The 15,077-nt window shown below is 34.7% G+C and overlaps 1 pseudogene; it reads left to right on the forward strand.

Moving 5' to 3' along the window:
* The first annotated feature begins 3,389 nt into the window (after window positions 1-3,389).
* Window positions 3,390-5,640, forward strand: LOC110775850 (CBL-interacting serine/threonine-protein kinase 21-like; annotated as a pseudogene).
* Window positions 5,641-15,077: the final 9,437 nt, after the last annotated feature.

The raw sequence follows: 15,077 nt of genomic DNA on the forward strand, positions 1-15,077 counted from the left end.
GTCCAACTATCCCACACTTCTTACAAAACTTAAAAAATCCTTCATAACAAAAATAAACCCAAACACGCTGATCCCCAGGAATAGGAACGAAACAACCAGGAATTATAGGTTTCGATAAATGTAACCATACCTTTGCTCTGAATTTTGGGATTGAAGGCAAAACATTATCATCTTGTTCCATCATCTCGACATAGCCAATAAGGTTGAAACACTTGAAAGCCCATTCATGATCCAGCAAACCCAAAGGTAACCCAACAACACGAATCCATAAGCATGCTTTACTGAAATCAATTTTTTGCAGTAGCGTACCTACACTTCCTCTACAAAAAGTGATAATTCTTCCATCAATAATGGTGGTATGAAGCTCAAGGATAGCCTCAACATCAGCTTGATGAGAGCAAAAAAAGGACATAGAATTCCCCTGTACGGAAAACCTTTATGTTTTCTCGTTTCACCCATCGAGAATCCACCAAATGTTGCACCATGGACTGACTTGGAGGATTGGAATCAAAGAAATGACCCAGAATCGACTTATCCCAATTAATATCTCCCATATGAAATTCATGAGGAGGGTCAACAAGGGACCCGTCCTATAGGTTTGCCAAGGATGTTGTTGATTCATTAAGAAACCAAACAAAACAACACTATCAAGAGAAGGACAGAAACAGTGATTAAAAAAGAGTAGAAAAATTTCGATGGAATAAAGAAGAGTAGAAGATAGAGACAGATAAGAGTAACATAGGAATTTATTCCACAAACCAGAGTAATTAAAGAGATTCAGAACGTTTTATATTCAAAATTAAGGAAGACAGGGACAAGTGTTTAGATGAATTTTCAGAGTTTAACAAGTTTAAAACACTGAGAAAGACAGTTGTCAAACTCAAGAAAACAAGGAAACAGGTGTTAAAACAAAATTAAGACAAGGATTCAATGGAAATAATTAAAAATTACCAACAAAGGTGGAGATTGATCTCGAAAGGTGAAGAACTTTGTAAACCCTAATCGCCTTTAGGGGGTGTTTTTTTCTCTCGTTTCTTTGAGAGGATTTGAGGTGTGTTGTCATTATCACGATCACTACAGTTTTGTCATGTAGTCCTATAATGTTCCTACTTTTTTTTTTATTATAGACGGTGTTAAAACACTACTTTAAACACTAATAGTGTTAACTTCGCATAAATTATAAAACATTGATATTTAGAAATTTTACATTAAAAGAAACCAGTAATATCCCACAAGTTTGTATTTTTTCTATTATTTTATACTACTAATTACAGTGATTTTTAAACATTAACCATATAAATAGTAAATACGAGGAGAATTATAGAATGGACGAAGTACTCCATATTCCATCTTTCATAAAGTCTGCAAGTTTTTATCGGTTAGGACCTACCGTAATAGTTTAATTTTCATTGTTTATTTTCGGATATTCTTATACTCCGTAATTTTTTTGATTAATTAGTAAGCACATTGTTTACCAAAAATTTATACTTCCCTTGCCCTAAAGAATACTAGGAAAATAAAAATTGACACTACAATTTAAATAAGTTGTAAAACTCAAAAAAAAAGACAATTTTATAAAATTAGAAAATTAATTGAACAAAGTAGTGATAGATCGAGCTTCATTAAAATCATAGGTAATAAATTTCACCAAAAATTTTTAGAGGGAAGATTTAATTTATACAAAATTTTATAAAAGGCGGCCTTACGCAAAATACCACTTAGGGGTGTTCATCGGTCCAGATCCGGACAGGACCGAAGACCCAAATTGATAATTCAAGACCCGAAGACCGGACGGAATATGCTCGGACCAAACCCGGACCGGACCGAAAAAATCGGTCCAAAACCCTGACTGGACCTGTTTGGACCGGTTGTAGATCTATTTTTATATATTTTTTATTTTTTCAAAAAAATATGATAAATAGAAAAAATATATATAAAAAACCAATTGTTTAAAGGTTTTTTTGGAAACTAAAATAAAATATATCACAATATAGTAATATTTACAACATATTAAAGGAGAGAATTAAATTTTTAAATAGTTTATATTATATTTTATTAAGAAAAAATCGGTCTGGTCCAAAATTGGGTTTTGGATCGGACCTGACCGAAGACCGGATCTTGATATTTCCCCACCCGGAGACCGGACCGATTGCCTTCGGTTCGGTCGGGTCCGGTCATGGGTGGGTCTGGTCCGGCCCATGTATTCGGTCCGGACCAATTTTTGCTCACCCCTAACACCCCCTTGTTGTCATATAAGTTAAGAAATGAAAAACACTAGAACTAATTAGTTAAGCAATGAAACCAATTAGTTAAGCAATGAAAATAATTAGTTAAATAATGGAACCAATTAGTTAAGTAATCAAAGTGCTCTTTCGGTAAGGCGGTCTTACCGAATTTATGTTAGATTATAGAAATAAGGAAAATTTGTTTTTATCACTTAAAAAATTTGAAAAATTGTTTTTTACCACCTAAAATAAAATATATAAAAAAAAAATTACCACCTAAAAACTAAAACTTGTATTTTACCACCTTACAAAAAATTAAAAATTATTTTTTACCACCCGAAAATGGAAAATTACATGACATCATTATTTGGATGACCACAATAATGGTAATATTTCTGATATTTTTTCTTCTTGCACGATTTCATGTATTTAACTCACTTCTCTTCCTCTGTTTCCTTCTCTTACATGAACTCACATAATTTTCCTACAATTATTTCACAAACCTGACAAAATTCAATGGCACTAAAGAGAGGACGGTGAATGAGTTAACGAAAACAGCAGAGGGAGTGTAAAAATTGGGAAGAAATTGAAGTAGTGAGCCTCACGTAACGGTTTTAACTATTTTTCCGTAGGTGGTAAAAACCAACTTTTATTTTTATTTAGGTGGTAAAATATAAGTATTAGTCTTTTAGGTGGTAACAAAAGAATTTTTCGATTTTTTAGGTAGTAAAAAATAGTTTTGGTTAAATATATTAGAATAAATCAACCAAAATACTGTTAGGTTATGAATAATACAACAATATAATTCATGCGGAAAAACCATAAAGCCAGAATCCAAATTCATTGCTACATAGTCAATTAGCATAATTTAGGTGACATACAATGTGATGCGTGCCTTCCCTAGCTGCTCCCGAACCGAACAAGAACAAGTCTTTAGAGCCCTAAAAGTTGGCCATCACTACTACAAAAAACCCTTTTCGAGTCGCCTCTTAACCACCTATAGAGTCGCCTCATGGGCGACTCCATAGGGGGCGATTCTATAGGTACCCTCTTTATGTGTCGCCTGTGACCCGACCCTGTAGGGCGGTTTATGTGTCGCCTCTTATGTTGGAGGCGACTCCGTAGAGGAAATCTATCAACTTGTGGCGATGTAAATGGTACTCTATGGTGTCTCCTGCTTCGTTTAAGGTGATGTAAATGGTGCTCTATGGTGTCGCCTAATTCGTTTTAGGCGATGCATAGTAGTCTATGGTGTCGCATATGCTTTGTTTTAGGCGATGTAAATGGTACTCTATGGTGTCGCTTGCTTAGTTTGAGGCGATGCATATGGTACTCTATGGTGTCGCCTGCTTAGAATGAGGCGATGCATATGGTACTCTATGGTGTCGCCTGCTTAGAATGAGCGATGCATATGGTACTCTATGGTGTCGCCTGCTTAGCTTGAGGCGATGCATATGATACTCTATGGTGTCGCCTCATTTGTTCAAGGCGATGCATATGTTATTCTATGGTGTCTCCTATATAATTGAGAAACCACACAAATGGATGTCGACAATGTTGTAGACGCGTCACAAATTTTCAAAATGGCCACATACATTAGATATTTAAACAAATATTCAAACCAATCGACATTAAATGGCATAAATAAAAAATCCCCCATGACATTTTAACAATCATTTCATTTCATGTCCATAGCTTTTCAATGGCCAAACAATACCAATGTTATCTTTCTTGTATGACACTGCATATGCAACACTGCATTATATTACAGTAGGGTTATAACAAAATTTTCTTACAACAAAATTTTTGCTTAAAATTAATTTGCAAATACCATTCTTTGTCTTAGGAATGCTACCATTCAGAAGGCTGATGATTCCCACATTTGTCACTTTGCATGTCAACCCTCTATTTTGATTCAGTTCCAACAGGACCGTTTTGCAACGACAGCAGGCACCATTCAGGATATAATCTACCTTTTCTATGTTTCCGCTTACTAATTTCTGAACTGATGCCTACAGCCTGGAAGTTTATTGTCAACAGAATGTGGTTCTCCAAGCTATGTAGCACCTGAGGTAAGAGGAAACTGTTCTGAATCAAATATATATGGATAGGTGATAAGATAAAATGGCCCGACATTGTTTAAATGAAAGAACTAACTCTAATATAGTCTAATTGACAGGAATTGAAAAAGAAAACTTACGATGCAGCAGCTGCATATGTCTGGGCTTGTGGAGTGATCTTATTTGAGTTGTGTGTTGGTTAGCTACCATTCACTGACCCCAATCTATTGAATTTGTAAACAAAGGTATTTTCCCTCACAAAACAAACGGTAAAACACTTTTTATAGTACAAAAGAACTCTTCATCCGACAAAGTTTCCTATGCATAGATATTAAGAGTTGAGTATGAATGTCCAAATTGGTTTACACCAAGACAGAAGCAACTTATTGGTAGATTATTGAATCCCCGTTCCAAAAAAGGTATGCAGACTTAAATTCATATGTAGAAGATCAATAAAAACAACAGATTGATCAAACCAGCCTCAACTTCTGTTTTCTGCAGAGAATTACAGTAGCAGAAATTGCTAAAGATGAGTGGTTTCAGGTAGATTATAAGCCTGCTGCCTGAATTTCCTTTCAAGGAAAGAGCTACACATATAATGTTCGAGCAGTTTTTGAACCTGAAAAGGTAATGACTATATACAAGAAACACCGTTCAAAGATGAACATGCTAACTAAATTCCAAGGCTTTTTCTTTCAGGGAAGTTCAGACGAAAAAATTGTCCCTGAAACTCAAGGATTTATTAATGCCTTCCAACTGATCGCAATGTCTAGCAACCTTGATTTTTCAACCCTATTTGAAGAGCAGGCAACTCTACAAACTTAAAACCAAAATATACTTTCCTACTTATATCTGATTAATGAGGATTCTCTAGTGATTTTCTCAAATAAAGTAGTAAATTTTACTAATAAGAACTGCACTCATTAGATTAATTGGTATCTTGAAAAACAGGATGACAAGAACAACACAATAATGCTAGGATCAAAATACATAATCACTGAAACTATAGAAAAGATAGAGAAAGCAGCAAGGGATGCAAGTCTTTTAGTTTAATGGATGAGTAACAGCACGATGAAAATACAACTAAAATCGAAGTTCCGTTCATCTTTTAGCCTGTTGGTTGAGGTGATTGAAGTGGCACCAACAAATTGTGTTGTGGAAGTATCAAAACCTGCTGAAGCATCAGGAATATATAAAGAGGTATTTTCAGGATTCTACCCCTGATATTTTCTTACTCTTTTCTTAAAAGTGTAAGAAAAATGCTGAACTAGCTATTTTGTGTGTGTGTTCCGAAACAGTTATGCAGGAGTTTATCTCGATTGCTAACAGAAAAATCACGTAAACATCGACGATGAGATGTCGAACGATGATAACATAATTATGCACAAGGTCAAAGGTACGGAGAACAGAAGGACGAATCACTTGATATCAACTCTAAAGATCAAGGTCTTTTTTTTCTTCTCCATTGTGACAGTCAAGTGACTAGAGAGACACACAGACAATTATATCATAGAGCTAAGCTTGAGGCAATTGATCCATATGATAACGGAGAGACATGATGTCCATCATAGATTTACGCTTGATCCATATAGTATGCATGAGAAGAATAAGGTGAATTCAGTTACAGATTTAAGTTGGCTGCATTGATCTTTTAGACTTTCAGTTATTATTGTAGATTGTAACAGGCACTAGAGGGCACAAGGAAACTGATGTCCACTACACGTTCGTAAAATGTCCACTACACGTTCGGATCCGCCTTAGGTTCGACCAACTAGGATCTTACTTAAGGTTTTATGTATTCGGGTTAGGCTTGTATTATGTTCTCCCTTGAACACAATGGGAACAAAGAATATGATTTTCAATTCAATTCATGTATGTAATTATGAGGGCCTAGTCTCATATTTATAGTGTAGGAAATAAGGAATTTGAGTCTTACTAGGAATAGAATTACCAACCCTACTAGGATTGAAATTCTAATACAATTAGAATTGCAACATTAATTAAACTCTTAATTATATGAATTCCAGTAAGACTAGGAATACTCAATCCAAGGTTTCTTGGGAATTAAGCAATCGGATATTTCTTGGAGCCCAATACGAACAACCCAACGCAGCCACAACGGGTGACGTTGGTGTGCGCGTGCTGCCTCGGCCCAGTGCGTTGTGGCCTTCGCCTCGGCAGGCCTTGCAATCGTTGCTTGCTGGATGGGTGCGGGCCATGAGCTACTGCCTTGCCGCAGGCTTGGCGCGGCCCATGTGCTACTGCCTTGCTCGTAGCTTGGCGCGGCCCATGTGCTGCTGCCTTCCTCGCAGCTTGGCGAGGCCCATGGCTGCTGCTTTGCTCGCAGCTTGGCGCGGCCCATAAGCTGCTGCCTTGCTTGCAGGGTGCGGCCCATGGTGCTGCGTTGCTTGTCGAGCGATGGGCCGACTCGCTTGCCGGCTAGTCGCTCGTCGAGCTTCCGATTCGTTTTCCGATTCCGGAATTCATTTCTGTTTTGAACAAATATTTACGTTTCCGTTAATATTTCCGATTCCGGAAATAATTTCTTTTTCCGACAATATTTCCGATTCCGGTAATATTTCTGTTTCCGAAAATATTTCCGATTCCGACAATATTTCTATTCTAATAGTATTTTCCGATACGAACCATGTTTCCGTTTCCGGCAACATCTACGACTTGGATAATATTAATATTTCCGTCATGAACCATATTTCCGTTTCCGGCAATATCATCATTTCCGGAGTATTCTTTATTTTGTCTTTTGAGGATTTCAGCTCTCACTGGAACCGAGATCTGTCGTTTCAGAATGTTCATAAATGGAGTACTTAATGAATAATATATTCACTTAAATACTTGATCCGTTCATGTACTATTTGTGTGACCTTACGGGTTCAGTCAAGAGTAAGTTGTGGATTAATATTATTAATTCCACTTGAACTGAAGCGGCCTCTAGCTAGGCATTCAGTTCACTTGATCTCACTGAATTATTAACTTGTTAATTAATACTGAACCGCATTTATTAGACTTAGCATTAAATGCATACTTGGACCAAGGGCATTATTTCTTTCAGTCTCCCACTTATCCTTGGGGACAAGTGTGCATTTCCTAATTCCTTTGTCGCTTGATGCCAGCTCATGAACATAAGGTAAGAGTAGTCATCCTTATTATGTCCAGAGGTATTTCTCGGTTTCCGAGTTCAACTGATCAAATAAACAGATAATCATATCCTATGATTCATCTAAGCACGGCCATGCATTTTTTAGTTTCTAGCTCTCCGAGTGGCCTTGTACAACTTTCAGCATCTCATCCTGATTTATGGGAGGGAATTTCCAATCTTGTGATCTTGAGGTTAGACTTCGTTTGATAGGTGATTACCTGAGTGTTGCCGTTATAGTCTACTTTTACGGTGCGACGCTTGACAACGTCAATGTAACCAGTTTTCAAAGAAGTAATCTCAAATCACTCAGATATTCAGGATTAGTGTCTAATAATGTAATGAAATTTACTTATGACAAATTTTCATCTCTTACAATAAAGTTTCATAGGTCTGTCCGATACTAATCTTCTCAAGTAAGTATCTATGCAAATGATTGCGACGTTGCAATGTCCACATAGTTCAAGAAACATTACTACTAGTCATCTTGCATTCTAGTCGTCTAGCGTTTTTTATGCATCCACCTTTATAGAAAACTTCCGACTAGGGACCATTTTCAACTTTTGACATTCAAGTTCACTTGATAAACATTTCATAGTCACAGGACTGGTCCTGACAGTCTATCTTGAATATATATTGTCAAATTGAAAGGACTCATCATTTAATACTAAACCAAGATTAAATGGAATATGAAAATACATTTCATATATGATAAATGTTCAACCCCAATGTTTTACAACCATGGGCCCCTAACCCATTTTTAAAACAACTAACGGAATTCAAAGCTATGCTTGATTTCCAGGGCCACAATGTGAGTGTTTTTTCTGACTCGTTGCATAGGTTTAGTTATCATGCTTTGCCAATCTTAATATCCTTTTCATCAATTGCCTTTCGAGATAGGATAATACGATCTTTTGAGTATGTTTATTTTGTGATCTAGTCTTTCTGGCTACAAGAGTGGCTCTACGTACGCATTTTGCAATGAGGAACCATCAAGTCAGCAGACATGTGATCTACCCAAGTTCAGCGAAGAACTCTTTAACATAAACAACTCTATTTCATTGCTTGTTAGGCAATAATTACTTTCACTTCAACTGTATAGGTTGCTAGTGACGCTTTGTTTGAATTTTCTTATTTTGCGTTCGAAGACTTTCCAGCTGTATCTCAGAACATAGAAATTAATGTATAATTTCGCACGCAACAACTCATGGTCTTCAATCCATGTTGCCATTTCAAAACACGATGCATATAGCTTGTTCTTGCCAATGGTTAAGTCCAAAGGGATCTTCCTTGATCCTTTGCCAGTGTTTATGCGTGTAGCATCAATATTTAGCATATCTTCATTTACTTGAATCAAGAACTAATCCTATGTAGCTTTTCAAGTACCATAAGTTTTCTTGATCTCAATCTACTTGATCTTTACTTAGACCAATAGAGATTGGTTATGTTCGTTATTCCTAAAGCCATATGATACATTTTTGGCAATCCTTATATTATATCATACATGATAAATTCTTTTGCAGAATAATTCACAATTGAATTCTATCGATGTAACTTTAGCTCATTCAGTTCCAGTAGACATTGAATCCAGCTAAATTCTTTTAATATAGGTGAAGAATCTCATTTAGATCCTTTGATGTTTAACTTAGTAAATGCTTATACATAGTTCAAACATTCTTTACTTAGATTTATTCATATTGGTCGAATATCTCCAATGGAGTCTTTCGTGTTTGATTTAGTAAATTCCATTACTTAATCTAAAACAATTTTATAAGATCTTTGTAAATAGATCTTAATACCCAGTAGGTACTAAGTTTCGCCATGGTCTATCATTGATGAATAATTTCAAATCTAAGTCGTTAGCATTTGAATGTTATTTTACAATCGAAAGATATGTGTGTGATACATATAGGACCAATTAAATTTTACGTACTCCCACTAAACTTCTTATATATCTATAAGAATCATGTACATTTTACGAAATTAAAATACTTATTAGCTTTACTAAAATACAGTTTTAATTCCCAATTGCTTGCTTAAAATCTGTACTTAAATTTCATAAACTAGCTTTCCTTTTCAAGTATTTATTTGGATCCACAAATCCTATGACATATCATATACATAGTTTCTTCCAACATTTGCTTGAGGAAGATGTTTTGTCATCCAATTGCCATATTTACCAATATGCAATCATTGCTTGATTTATAGACTTGAGCATTATGATTACGCATGAGGTTTCAACACAATCCAAGCCATGAATTTTCTTGTAACCTTTAGCAACTAATCTAGCTTTGTGTGTGAACACAATTTCATGTTTTGATGGTTTTTATTCTTAAAACCAATTTGCAACCAATAGATGTAAACCATTCTTGTAAGTCAACAAAATTTTAATTTTGTCATAAAAAAATTGAGTATGTTTTATGGCCTCTAACCATTTAAAACATTGAGTCTATATATGGACTCTAACCAATTTAGGGAATATGATTTTCGTCATACCTTTCTCACAAGTCATAAACTCATTTATCTCCATGATAATAGTCTAACTGCAATTTGTAGGTTTCTTCACTATCGAATAGAAGAATCACATAGTTTCAGTGAAACGAACTATATGCCTACATGGGTTTAGAACATCAAACAATAGAATATCAATAGCCACTTAAAATTCCTTTGAATATTCTGTTCTCCTTGAAGCACTTGTAAAGTCTTCTAAGAGATGTCTATTCTTTAAAGCCATTTCTAAAATCCTTAAAGAATAAGTGTTCGGATTTTCTGAAGAACTTCTAAAAGCCTCCGGAATGTCCGTTTATGTTTGTTGTTCGCCTCGAAGAATTTCGAGGTCCATTTTCTCCCACTTGTCATTTTGGAAACGAATCTCCAAAAGGACATTATTTCGAGCAAACAAATATTATGTTCTCAAAAATTCGTGGTAGAAACAATACCCTTGTGTCTCATTTGAATAAATCACAATGAAACATATATCTATACTTGGGCCTTAGTTTGTCGAATAACAAACACTAAGCTCCCACTGAGTTTAGCAACTCTTTAGATATATATATTATTGAAAAGATATTCTGAAATTACTTTTCAATAGCTTTGACGAATTTGATTTAGTTTGGTGGTAGTTGAGCATTTTGTTTAGAAATTATAGGAAATTTTTTATGATTCATCATTGAACCAATCAAGTACCAATTGACTTCGATCATTCCAATTTAGATATACCATATCTTATGGAGCTCGATCGTGAAATTACAACACACAATCATTGATGATCATTCTTGGTCTAAGTAATCATCATCATGATCTAACCTAGATCTTTATGATTTCTTGCCAAGTGGATTTTATACTTCTGAATCTTTGAACTAGCCAAACTGATTCAAACTTATATCACATTGAGTAAATAAACCAACATTCACTCAAATCAAGGTGATATAATAGCCATAAAATCTTTCTTTAGCTTTGAACTCTATTGTCTAGGAGTTCTAACAATAGTTCATATCTTTTGTTACTTTCAACAAATAAGACTAACTTGTCTTGAATGATCTAGAAATCAATAAACTTTCAAAAGTCCATCAAAATAGAGCTTTAGAACGTTAACTTGTTGATATGGTCTAAGAAACAATGCCAAAGATTAGTGGAACTCAAATAAAGAGATTGATTTGATCCTAGTAAAGTTCTTATGGTTAAAGAGTTGTTTTTTTTAATCAAGCATATTGACTCAACCCGTAAATGACCATGTTAAATAAACAAACAAACATTGTTTTTGTCTTTCTTGAATGTGAATGTTTTTGTGTTTGAAAACAGAAATTTAGGTATGCTGATTATGGAACAAAATAGACATTAAGTTCCAGCCTTAAAAGGACTTAAAACAAACTAGATGACCTTACAACTAATGTAGCAAGCAATGCTTCATTTCCCACTTGTAGGTCATTAGTGTAGCCTAGGTTCCATTGTTTGAGTTATTGCCGAAGTAAGAACCTCAAGCGGTATATCATACCAAGGAAGTTTGATTGACAGGTCACTTTTCTTTAAATATTACCTTTTAGGTAGAAACGGAATTGTAAATTCCTTTCACTTGTTCCTTATTTTCCTATTTCTTGTACCCTTTCTTATAGTCTTAAGAATTGACATCTCTAGTGTTGAGTTTTATACTTTGTTAGACATGTCCTATGTAATTTCAACAAAGTTCTTACCATTTTAGTCTTGTTGAATATTTTCTTCAACTAGATGATCGATCTCACCAGAAGCTTCTAAAGTTCTCTGAGCGTCGATCTATTCGAATGTCTAGGAACTAAACTCTATAGCTCATTCGTGAATTAAATGGACAAAGATATTTGGTTGTTAACCATTGGTAAAGCTGAGAGTTTAAACTCATTGCTTTATGATCTCAAAACTACATTGTATTTTGAATTCACAAGCACCAATCGGTTTGCCATTCGACTTTGATACTCGAAAACAACCATAAAAGTCGCTAAAAGAAACGTACATTTTAAATTGCTCCTTTTCTCTCATTTCCGTGAATCGTTCTTACATTCACTACCAATTGAGGAAATTTACTGTTACCCTTCTAAAAGGATTTATTGCAGTAAAGATATTTAATTATAAACAATAATTAAAACATACATTGAAGCATGCAAAGTCTAAACATTTATCATGAGTAATAACTTGAAAATTAAAGAAATCATGCAATTAAAACAAGTCATTGGCATTTTATTCGAAATATTTAGTTCCGGCAGGTGTGAATAAATTAAGTGAATCCAAGATCCTCAAAATCATTGAAGAATTAAGCACATTATGTATGTTCACTTACTTCTAAAATATTTTAGGTAAGCAAATCCTTTGCTAATAGTCTAGAAACTACTCTTGTTTAATAGGTACGTCTAAGAACTTATTAGGTAAACCCATCCCATTTTCCACGACATAAAAGGACTTCTTACTAATATCGTTGAGTTTTACCAAAACTAACATTTACTCACAATTATTTGTGTACCTTACCCCTTTAGAATCAACAAGTAACACCTCTCTATGGGGGAAAACCATTACTTAGATTGATATAAAGGTTATCCAAGTAAGTGTTATTTTGGAATGGCACCTTTTAACTCAATTTTTTAAAGTTTGGAACTTAAAGCTCTTACTATGTTGGTTAGATTTTAAGTGAACTAAAATCCTTAATCATGCAACATAATCAAGCCACAATCTCATGCATTATTAAGACATATTTAAAGCAATAAATAACTTAAAACATGCATAGATTTAAATGTGATCTAGTATGACCCGACTTCATCTTGAAGCTTCAACTTCAAACTCCGTCTTGAAAATGGATTGGAAACTCCGTCTTGAATTTCTCCATGGGAGGCTCCATTTTCTTCAAATAGGATATTCTATAATTTAACCTAATTACAACTATTTGATGGTACGCATACCACATTTAAATAAAAACTTTGGTGCATAAGACCAATTTTACATTCATATTAATGGTACGCAAACCATATTTGTTATCCTATTTGGGTCATACTAGTCACTTTTCCATAACCTGCAAAACAGTACATTTACAATATACCATTCATCCATTCATTTATCAATAAATGGCCCACATAGCAAGTTAGTAGAAAAATCATGCATCACATAAACATTTGCAGCAACTAATCAAAGGTTCCAACAATCTACAAAATATTTAACCTTATTAGTTCTAAAAGAGTTGTTTTAACCTTAAAGGAATAAAGACCTAATCAAGAGTTTCATGACTAAAAGCTCCCACTAAAACCAAGAATTTACATGCTTTACAAATTTTAAACATAAAACTGTATTTTCTAGTCCAAACGAAAACTTACAAATTTAATTAAAATTTAAAGCTCACATAAAATAATTTTTAAATCCCTTAATATTATTTTTCGTTGATTAAAATTAATTAATTATAATTTTACCAAGGCTTTAATTTTATTAAAATAATTAGTATAAAATAATTTATAATAATTAAATTAATCAAAATTAAATTCCGAGAAAAATTAAAATTACGAAATTTAATTAAAATCGACTCTCAATCGAAAATAAAACAAACGACCTAACGTGCCAAGGCAAGGTCGTAGGCCTAAGCCCACGCCTCGCTCAAGCAAGCCACACAGCAGCGCCCATGGGCCACGTGCACAAGTGCAGCGCCCATGGCTTGCTTGTTGCTGGTCGAGAGATGCATAAAAGCGAGCAACGCAACAGCCAACGATGTGCTTGTTGCTGTGCGTTGGGCAGGGGCTAGGAGTAGAAGCACGCGAGCTACCTTACTCGTCGTGTTTCTGGCATGTCTCTTGCCTTGCGCTTGACGCTCATGGCCTTGCTTGATCACTCGCACATCACACACCGCACATGCCCATGCCCGCGCGCGCATGCTCGTGCTTGCTCGCTGCCTAGTACCGTATGGGCGACGAGCTCCCTTGCTTGTCGTTGCATGCCCGCACTATGCACCACACCCCTTAAAGGTAACACTTAGCTTCCATTTCTTCGTGCAAGCAAGTTTGTGAACGATTTATAAAAATAAAAAACTTTTATATTTAAATTTAACGACAAATTAATAATCCATATTAATTTCACTAAATTTAGGCGAAAAAATCGAAAATTTATTAGTCAAATTAATTTCCGATTACATATTTTCTTAGGGATTAAAATCTAGGTCGTAAAATTTTAAAAATTTTAAATTTTAACAAATTTATGGTGGTTTTTAATCATAGGATCCTAATTAAATTATCAATTAATTATGAAAATCAAAACAAATTCTAAATTATTTGAAATTCAACAAATTAATTATAATTACAAATTAGGTTGTATAATTAACAAACTTAGACCTTAAAATTGTTAAACATATATAGTAGGTCAATCATATATTCAAGATTAACATACAAGATTCGCAAATATTTAATTTAACATCATAAAAATTACAAATTTTGCAATCGAAAAACTAAAACCTCCGAAAAGTAATAGTTAGGCTTCAAATTTGGGAATTCTGGGTTCGGCATCAAATTTTTGAAATTGTCAAAATTTTGAAACGTCTTTTTGAAGACACCTACTTTTGTCCCCATTTCCGAAAGGGAAAGGTTCGATGATGAAAGCATAAATCTCCACTTGACAACTCATCTCCTATAAAATAACGAATCTCAATTCCCCTTTTCATTTCACCTGAAACCTGCTATTTATGGAAACCTGCTAAAAATAGTAACTGCCGTAATGGGCAGCTGTTAAAAGTGGCAAGTCATAAAAGATAGAAACCTGTCAGAATTAGGTGTTGCACTCCAACATAAATCCTAAATGACATAGAAAACTGCGAGAATCCTATTCCTAATATGATTCGTAAATTAGAGTTACATATTAATTAAAATCCTAACGAGCCTAGAGTTCGTAACGGGCACAGACGCATTCCGTCATGAAATTGATACGCACCAAAAGAGTCGATTAAGTCTCAAACACTACGGATTTCAAGAATCCGAATCTGACTAAAGAAAACAGCCCATACCCTATTTTCAACACCTGGCTCTGGGCGCCAAAATCTTCGGCGCCCAGGCCTGGGCGCTGGAATTACCTGGGTACGTGTTTTTTTCCTAATTCTTTGTGGATTAGAGCTCTACAATTCTATCTTTCCACGAACTCTACCCTATA

Source organism: Spinacia oleracea, chromosome 6 (assembly GCF_020520425.1).
Source record: "Spinacia oleracea cultivar Varoflay chromosome 6, BTI_SOV_V1, whole genome shotgun sequence".
NCBI classification, from domain to species: Eukaryota; Viridiplantae; Streptophyta; class Magnoliopsida; order Caryophyllales; family Amaranthaceae; genus Spinacia; species Spinacia oleracea.